This window comes from Asterias rubens, unplaced genomic scaffold (genome assembly GCF_902459465.1).
Source record: "Asterias rubens unplaced genomic scaffold, eAstRub1.3, whole genome shotgun sequence".
NCBI classification, from domain to species: domain Eukaryota; kingdom Metazoa; phylum Echinodermata; class Asteroidea; order Forcipulatida; family Asteriidae; genus Asterias; species Asterias rubens.
Window position 1 is genome coordinate 2,797 of NW_022985805.1, and position 9,832 is coordinate 12,628.

At 40.0% G+C, this 9,832-nt stretch overlaps 1 long non-coding RNA gene and 1 pseudogene across 1 annotated transcript; both read right to left on the reverse strand.

Annotated features, from left to right (window-relative positions):
• Window positions 1-1,694: 1,694 nt before the first annotated feature.
• LOC117306715 lies at window positions 1,695-5,322 on the reverse strand. Its single transcript, XR_004520980.1, has 3 exons — window positions 5,197-5,322; window positions 4,678-4,787; window positions 1,695-1,880 (listed from the first exon to the last, which is right to left on the reverse strand). It is a non-coding gene; the product is annotated as an uncharacterized LOC117306715 (long non-coding RNA).
• A 126-nt stretch (window positions 5,323-5,448) lies between these two features.
• On the reverse strand, window positions 5,449-8,663 carry LOC117306713 (annotated as a pseudogene).
• Window positions 8,664-9,832: the final 1,169 nt, after the last annotated feature.

Consider the following 9,832-nt stretch of genomic DNA (forward strand, 5'->3'; position numbering starts at 1 on the left):
TTCGAACCCACAACCTTTTGATTGCAAATCCTGCAGTCTAACCACTGAACCACAGTAAGCTTGGTAGGATTCGAACCAACAACCTTGTAACTGCAAGTCCTGCAGTCGAACCACTAAACCATCACAAAATTGTCATTGTAAAATGAGCAGTTAGCTGGTAGATTTCGAACCAACAACATTCTGATTGCAAGTCCTGCAGTCTAACCACTGGACCACCATTAGCTTGGTAGGATTCGAACCCACAACCTTGTAACTGCAAGTCCTGCAGTCTAACCACTGGACCACAGTTAGCTTGGTAGGATTCGAACCCACAACCTTGTGGATGCAAGTCCTGCAGTCTAACCACTTGATCAGTTTGATTGGTAGGATTCAAACCCAGAACCTTGTGATTGCAAGTCCTGCAGTCCAACCACTGGACCAGTTGGCTGGGTAGGATTCGAACCCACAACCTTTGATTGCAAGTCCTGCAGTCTAACCACTGAACCACAGTAAGCTTGGTAGGATTCGAACCAACAACCTTGTAACTGCAAGTCCTGCAGTCGAACCACTAAACCATCACAAAATTGTCATTGTAAAATGAGCAGTTAGCTGGTAGATTTCGAACCAACAACATTCTGATTGCAAGTCCTGCAGTCTAACCACTGGACCACCATTAACTTTGTAGGATTCGAACCCACAACCTTGTGATTGTAAGTCCTGCAGCCTAACCACTGGACCACAGTTAGCTTGGTAGGATTCGAACCCACAACCTTGTGGATGCAAGTCCTGCAGTCTAACCACTGGACCACAGTTAGCTGGTAGGATTCGAACCCACAACCTTTTGATTGCAAGTCCTGCAGTCTAACCGCTGAACCACAGTTAGCTTGGTAGGATTCAAACCCACAACCTTGTGATTGCAAGTCCTGACGGTTAGCTTGGTAGGATTCGAACCCACAACCTTGTGATTGCAAGTCCTGACGGTTAGCTTGGTATAATTTAAACCCACAACATTTTGATTGCAAGTCTAGTCTAACCACTGAAACACAGTTGGCTTGGTAGGATTCAAACCCACAACTTTGTGATTGTAAGTCCTGCAGTCTAACCACTGACCACCATTAGCTTGGTAGGATTTGAACGTACAACCTTTTGAGTGCAAGTCCTGCAGTCTAACCAATGGGCAAATAGTGATTCAGTAACAATAGCGGACAATATTTATTTTAATCATTATAAAATTGGTGGTTAGCTAGGTAGGATTCGAACCCACAACCTTGTGATTGCAAGTCCTGCAGTCTAACCACTGAACCACAGTTAGCGTGGTAGGATTCAAACCAACAACCTTGTAACTGCAAGTCCTGCAGTCGAACCACTGGACCACAGTTAGCTTGGTAGGATTCGAACCTACAACCTTGTGTTTGCAAGTCCTGCAGTCTAACCACTGAAACACAGTGAGCTTGGTAGGATTGAAACCAACAACCTTGTAACTGCAAGTCCTGCAGTCGAACCACTGGACCACAGTTAGCTTGGTAGGATTCGAACCTACAACCCTGTGATTGTAAGTCCTGCAGTCTAACCACTGAAACACAGTTAGCTTGGTAGGATTCAAACCTTTAATCTTGTGATTGCAAGTCCTGCAGTCTAACCACTGAACCACAGTTAGCTTAGTAGGATTCAAACCAACAACCTTGTAACTGCAAGTCCTGCAGTCTAACCACTGGACCACAGTTAGCTTAGTAGGATTCAAACCTACAACCTTGTGATTGCAAGTCCTGCAGTCTAACCACTGGACCAAGTTGACCACCATCCTGGAATAGTTTCATTACTTCTGTTGATGAGTTGTGGATTGCATTCAAGAGGTCAAAGTGCAAAAGAAGACATCTGGAGATGCTGCATGTTGTTCTGAGCTAAACAAAAAAAGGGAGACGGACAAGTAACCTGTTAAAGGCAGTGGATACTATTGGTAATTGTCAAAGACTAGCCTTCACAGTTGGTGTATCTCAACATATGCATAAATAACTAACCTGTGAAAATTTGAACTCAATCAATCGTTGAAGTTGCGAGATAATAATGAAAGAAAAAACAACCTTGTCACACGAAGTTGGTGTGCTTTCAGATGCTTGATTTCGAGACCTCAATTTCTAAATCTGAGGTCTTGAAATCAAATACGTGGGAAATTACTTCTTTCTCGATTGGTCATCCAAGTTGCGAGATAATAACAAAAGAAAAAAACACCCTTGTCACATGAAGTTGTGTGCGTTTAGATGGTTGATTTCGAGACCTCGAGTTCTAAATCTGAGGTCTCGAAATCAAATTCGTGGAAAATTACTTCTTTCTTGAAAACTACATCACTTCAGTGGGAGCCATTTCTCACAATGTTTTATACTATCAACCTCTCCCCATTACTCGTCACCAAGAAAAGTTTTATGCCAATAATTATTTTGAGTAATTACCAATAGTGTCCACTGCCTTTACAGAGCTGTTAAATGATCAGGTTAAAGGAAAGGGATATGTTTGGTAATCACTCTTAAAATTAGTGGCAATAACAACCTTTGGTCAGAAGCCTACAGCGGATTGGGATACATAAAGCATTATTGAAACTAGTTAACCTCATCAACAACCAATAGCTTGTTTATTCCTCTTGTCAGGAAGTCGGCCACTGTGAATGTCAGCTTAATCATATCTTCATTCAACTGTTTGTTTATTTTTGTTTAATTTTTATAACTGTTGTTCATATGCGATGCTTTCCAGATCTGGTTAGGGATTGTTCTGTGATTTTTATGTTTTTTGTGCAATTCTGTGTCTTTTGCCCTGTTACTTTTGTGGTCTATTGTCATTTGTGCATTTTAATTTGTTATGTTTTTTAATCGTATTACATGAAACTATCTTATTATTGTATTAACTGACCAATTGTGAATTTAAGACCGCAATTCAGGTTTCTTTTACTGCCAGTGTCTTTTTTAAATATTGTTGAATAACTAAACCATTAATTATATATTATTACATTTCACTTTCGATTCGTAAGACGTGTTTTTTTTTTAAGCCAAGCAGTGACGCTTCTCAGTATGTGTATTCCCATCAGGGAATTTCCTTCATGCGTTGACATATTTTCTCTTGATTTTCAGCGATATCTCAAAAACCTGACCACCCTTGAAAATGTAAGTCTTAATGTGCACATCTACATTTTAATCGATTAAACAGTCAAACTGTTCCATAAACTAAAGGTTTACTTGCCCTTTAAAGTCTGCATTTCTTCTGTTAAAGACACTGGACACCTTTGGTAATTGTCAAAGACAAGTCTTCACAGTTGGTGTATCTCAACTATGCATAAGTAACCAACCTGCAAAAGTTTGAGCTTGATTGGTCATCGGAGTTGCGAGATAATAATGAAACTTGGAAAAAACACCCTTGTCACACAAAGTTGTGTGCTTTCAGATGCTTGATTGCGAGACCTCAAATTCTACACCCGAGGTTTTGAAATTAAGTTCATTGAAAATTGCTTCTTTCTCGAAAACTTTGCACTTCAGCGGGAGCAGTTACTCATAGTCATAATGTTTTATACTATCAACCTCTCCCCATTACTCGTTACCAAGTGAGGTTTTATGCTAATAATTATTTTGAGTAATTACCAATAGTGTCCACTGCCTTTAAAGTCTGCATTTCTTCAAATCAAATTTTATGTGTATGGTGAAAACTAGCCCACCTTGTTGAGCTGTTAATGGCTCCGCTTTTAACATCGGTCTCATCACTGTCACCATTACAGCCCACCTTCGATACATGTCTTAAAAGTTTTCAAAGGTCGCAAAATGCGAGGTAGTTTGATTGCAAATTTCTCCCATTTAAAAAAGTCCTATACTACTCCAACATACCTCATTTTATTCCTTACATTTGTGGAATTACTATGACACATAACAGGGCTTACTAAATGATGACTTTGTCCAGATGTGATGATTTGAAAATTGGTCCAAAAAAACGTGTACAAAAATTACATTTAACGTGACTATTCTCGGGCGCCGCCATCTTTTAATGATTCTCCCGCTGTTGATCAGGGGCGCCCGGCAAATCTTGCAAGTCATGAATATCCATAAGGTGACGTCATGATCGCTAGGCTTATGTGCGTGTACAGTAAAAAGTGAATATGTATAAGATGACGTAGCGATGCGCTGTATCTGGAAACTACAACCGCGCAACGTCACCTCATACATATTCATATTTGCTTTGTACACCACACAAATTGATAAATCAGCGTAGCCATACCGCGTCACGTGACATTACCTCTTGGATATTCATGACTTGCAAGATTTGCCTGGTGCCCTGACTTCTCACGTCCAACAAGAGGAGAATCATTAACACATGGCGGCGCCCTAGAATAGTCACGTTAAATGTCATTTTTGTACACGTTTTTTTGGACCAATTTTCAAATCATCACATCTGGACAAAGTAAGCCCTGTTATGTGTCACAGTAATTCCACAAATGTAAGGAATAAAATGAGGTATGTTGGAGTAGTATAGGATTTTTTTAAATGGGAGAAATTTGCAATCAAACTACCACGCATTTTGCGACCTTTGAAAACTTAGCGTTTAAGACATGTATCGAAGGTGGGCTGTAATGGTGACAGTGATGAGACCGATGTTAAAAGCGGAGCCATTAACAGCTCAACAAGGTGGGCTAGGTGAAAACAAAATACTGTGAATATTGTTTACCGTCAAAATAAGTGGTGTCCGTTCTGTCATCTGGGGCTGGGATGAAAGGGGCTTCTGTCTCCCTGATTCGCTTCCAGTCGATGCGTGGAATAGTGGATGGGACTTCAGGTCTGAAGAAAGCAAGATAATATATTTGAGAAAATTATGGGAAAGCGTCATTAAAGAAAATGGCTAATGTGAACATCCTTTTTATCTGACAGTTACCAACCTAACACACAAGACAAGAACATAAACAAAAACAACAACAACAAACTGTCAGTGTCTTCATTCCCATTTTAGCATTCGACCGGAAGTCGCACGTCTGGCTTGATCCCCAATAAAACGTGGATGAAAACAAACAACAACCACATGAAACCGCGACCAAAATGGTGGTCTCTTTTAGTTTGCGTAGACTACCGTAGAGAGCAAAAAATCCCCATCGGATTGCTTCAGAAAGAAGGAAAACGGACCTAAAACATCCATCAAAAACCTCCATGTTCCCCGTCCACAAATGACCTAAAAAACATGCTCAAAACTTACCTTTAAATATTGAAAATGCTTGAAAAATGCGAGTTCTAGTGGTTGTGTTTTTGTTAACCACCGTCCTAGCTACACGACGTACACACACGCATCACGGCAATAACCAACGGAACTTTCGCAATGCTTTCTGGAAAAACAATAAAATGGAAGTTTATTTAAAGGTGACGCAATGAGGTGGCACTACTAATAGTAGTACTATTATTGAAATACTTTCTAAATCACCAAACTATCTTTTTGAATTGTACAAACAATTTACGGGTTTTCCCCGCCAGATATAAATATATGCAGAAACATAGTTATGTGATCTGAAAACAAATTAATCAGAAAGATTATAAATTGAAACAGTCAGGTCCCATTTTTTCTTAAAGCAGAAAATGTCCCTTAAAAATGTTAGTAGAAATGAGCAGGATACAAGTCAAAAGTTACTTATACGACGTTACAGTGAACGAGATGTTAACAGTTTTACTTGAATTTTTCCATGCCTTTTAAACGTATTGTAAAACGGTTGCATACAGTGATTTCATAACAAAAATGTTCCTAGAACAATTATTAATATGCTTTTCAAACTAACAGTATTCTCTACACTCTGTTAAACAAATTGCTTTGGATATGAAAAATTCAAATCTTATTTCAATAGATATTTTCTTTTGTCATTATTAATAGATTTGCCACAGATTTTTTTTCTTGAGAAATGAATCAGCTGTTGCAAACTGCTTGCCAACCAAAAAGGACCTTAAGGTCAAAATTCAACAAAATAATAGTAAAAATGCCCTCGAAGGCTAACAAGTACAAGTCAAACAAATCAAAAGTAATTTTAGCAGTAGGGCCTTCACTAACTAAATTTCTTACCCATTATTTTTGGATGGTACTTGAAGTGGACGAAAGGAAAATAGAAGATAAGACCAGAGAAGATGAAGAGACATGCGTAGATAGTTTCCATTCCTGGACCATTAATGAAGGGACACACAACAAGGTAACAGGCGGTGATGAATACAACAACCACGAAGATCATGGGTACCTGGGGGAAATAAGGAAAACAACTTTTGTGAGTGCTGAGATTAGGGAGAGGCAAGTTGGTCTCAATTTCTTGACCAATAATAAAGTGAGGCACGACAAGGTAACTGTTGTAATACTACTTTGTGTGCAGAGGCACACATGTTGAAGTTGGTAATAAAATACTCCATCTTACGATCACTTCATATCCCACCGCTGCAACCATGAAGTCACTTCATATCCCACCTATGCCACCATGAAGATTGAGTATTTTATCACCAACTCAAACATGTGTGCCTCCACACACAAAGTATTATTACAACACCAACATGCGGTGATGAAGACAACAATGACAAAGATCATTGGTACATGGGGAATAAGGAACAACTTTTGTGCGAAGATCATTGGTCGTATATGGGGAATATTAAGGAACAACTTTTGTGAGTTCTGAGATCAGGGAGAGGCAAGTAATTGGTCTCCGTTCCTGGACCATTAATGAAGGGAGACACGACAATGTAACAGGCGGTGATGAAGACAACCACGAAGATCATTGGTACCTGGGAAACAAGGAAAAGCGCTCTTGATATATGCCTTTTTGTTTTTAATTGATACAAAACGTGCTAAGAAATTGCCCGGTAGCTAGAGGCAGTTCGGAGCCTATATTTTTAGCAGCGGGTGGACATTTTTGCAATCGGGGAAAAAGAATATTAATATTGTGGTTTTACCCAGATACACCGATGTGTGTTAGCACTGTATACTCAGTACTTTCCAGAGCTCTGCGAAAATAAATCACAGGCATATTCGGGTGGGATGAAACAGAAACCAATTGCTGAGTTTAGAGGCAGCTCATAATACATACAGTAAAGAACTTTCCTAACTACGAAAAAGGCCTACTTGTTGGCGTACTTTAAAGGGTCTCGGGCGATCCGGTAGACGGTACCGGAGTATCGGGACGGCCAGCACGGCACTACCGTAGAAGATCCACCCAGCAAAGCTCAGTCCGTAGACCAACGTGTCGAAAGATCCAACGGCGATGAGAAAGACCGCAATAATAGCCTGGTATAGGTGAAGAAATGAAAGCAGAGTTTAAAATGTTTCATAGGGCTGATTTAAAGGCACTGGACACTATTGGTGATTGCTCAGAAATAATAATTGTCAGCATAAAAGTTTACTTAGTAGCAAGCAATGGAGAGCTATTGACGGTATAAAACATTGTGAGAAACGGCTCCCTCTGAAGTAACGTAGTTTTTGAGAAAAGTGTAACTATTTCTCACTCGAATAATAGAAAGACTTCATATGAAAGCACATGAACTTGCATCTTAAGACAAGCACACACATTGTTGTGCAACAGTGTTTTCCATTCAATTATTCTCTCGCAACTTGGATGACCAATGAGTCAACATTTCCACAGACTTGTTAGACTTTATGCATGATGTCGTGATGCACCAAGTGAGAATACTGGTCTTTGACATTATGGGGGAAATAATAATGGGCGGGGCTTACTTCCAGAAAGATTCCTTGGAGGGGTGTTCTCCTCTTTATCCTGATCATGCTCAGAACCTGGGCCATGTGACCCTCACGACTCGTAACGTACGGAAGCCTAGACAAAACAATATTTAACAGCATAAAAATACATTTAAAATTTACTCCATGCAGTGTATTAAAATTGATCCGTGTGTTGTCACATAGGGCATACAGATACACCTAAAAATTAACATCATGTCCTACCTGGGTGTTAAAATGTACACTAGGGTGTTAAATTTGACACCATGGTGTTCAGGCTAAAATGAACATCATGTCCTACCTGTGTGTTTAAATTTACACCAGGGTGTTAAATTTGACACCATGGTGTTCAGGCGAAAATGAACATCATGTCCTATCTGGAATCTGTAAGAGACGACCCCATTGCTCCCCCGAAGACTGAGATGCAGATACCTAGAGGTACGATCCAATACATGACACCAAGCGATACCTCAGAGAAATTCTGGTCACACAAAAATAACCAAGATTCAGACAGTTTTTAAAGAAACGTGTTCTTGAGAAATCATTTTTTTTCTTCAAAAGACTTGATCAGGCATGAAGTATTTTCTTCTGCATCTAAAAGCACACAGATTTGTGCATGGGGGTTTTTTTCCTTTCATAACTCTCTTGTAACTTCGCATGACCAATTGAGCCCAAATTTTCACAGACTTGTTATTTAATGCATACAGACCTGATACTTCACAGAGGCAACGAATGCGATTAACAGTTAACTAACAGTTAGCAATTACCAGTGCACTGCAGTGCACTACATGTAAATATTATTAATACATTACCAGGGCAACTGCTTTTGATGCGATCATCTCATTTGGGGACAGAACAGTCAGATACGACAGGTTGACGAAGATGTAAATCACTATGGTAATAGGAATGCTAATTATTACGGCCAATGGAACATTTCTAGAGAATGAAAATAAAATAATGCATTTTGTTGTTATTTATAAGTAAGGGATACGACAAGTTATACGGAACAAAACATATAAGGTTCAAATTATAGTTTGTAATGGCCTTACACGTTACGAGTACAGCAAACAATTTGATGAGCACATCAGGCACCCCACAAACCCCAGGGACCACAAAGTCTGCTGTGTACGTCCCCAGGGCTAGCGTGACGAGAGCCATACCCCCAGGACGCATGAGCAGACTGGAAGTCCATGAGTATAGCAATGCTGGGATGTCTCCATAGGCTTCCTTTAGGAAGATGTACTGGCTTCCTGACTTCCCTGTTACGATACTCAGTTCAGCGAAGCACTAAGGCACCTGGCCAATAGAATGAAAGAGTTAAATTGTTGTACTACAAATTGCATAGAAGAGTGGTTCATGCTCAAAAGGTACAAAACCCTACATTCCAATAACACAATGAATATAGTGCTTTGAAACCACCGTAAAATCTCAGAAAAGAGCGTCATTTTTTGCTATTAAGCAGGAAACGTTGCTCTTCTATAACACAGAAATGGCGCTTCATAGAGCTGCTTTAAGAAATGGATAATTACAGCACATGCTTCAAGTGAGATTATCAGTCATGGCACATGTAGAATATGTGTTGTATTCTGCTAAGCAAAAACAACTACCATGTATTAAGCAATATTTTCGGCCTAAAGGAGCACTACAAGACCCAAAACTGATTACCCAAAAAACAGCCCGCCCGACATTTAGCATGAACATCTGACGTCACACTTTAATTACAGGCTCATGAATAACGCCAGAGACCGGCCTCCAACCGGTGTGTACATTCACCTTTGACCTATATTCATTTCACATAGAGGGTGCGTTCGTTTATCTTCCCTGGGTCGACCCCGGTGTGTGACGGTTTTTTTTCCAGGACGAACGTGTGCAGATAATTAACCACGTTCGTCCTGGAAGAAAAAAACGCCACACACCGGGGTCGACCCAGGGAAGCTAAACGAATGCAACCCAGAGATACGCAGTAAAATGGAAAGCTAATGTCACTGCACGTTTATCCAATGATATCATAATTATCCATCCAATGGAATCACTAGATATGAGTAGCAGATACGTGTCTTACAGGGGTCCACACGCTGACAGTGAGCTCGATCAACTCACCTGCTATGAGACTAACCCACATACCACACATACCACCAGT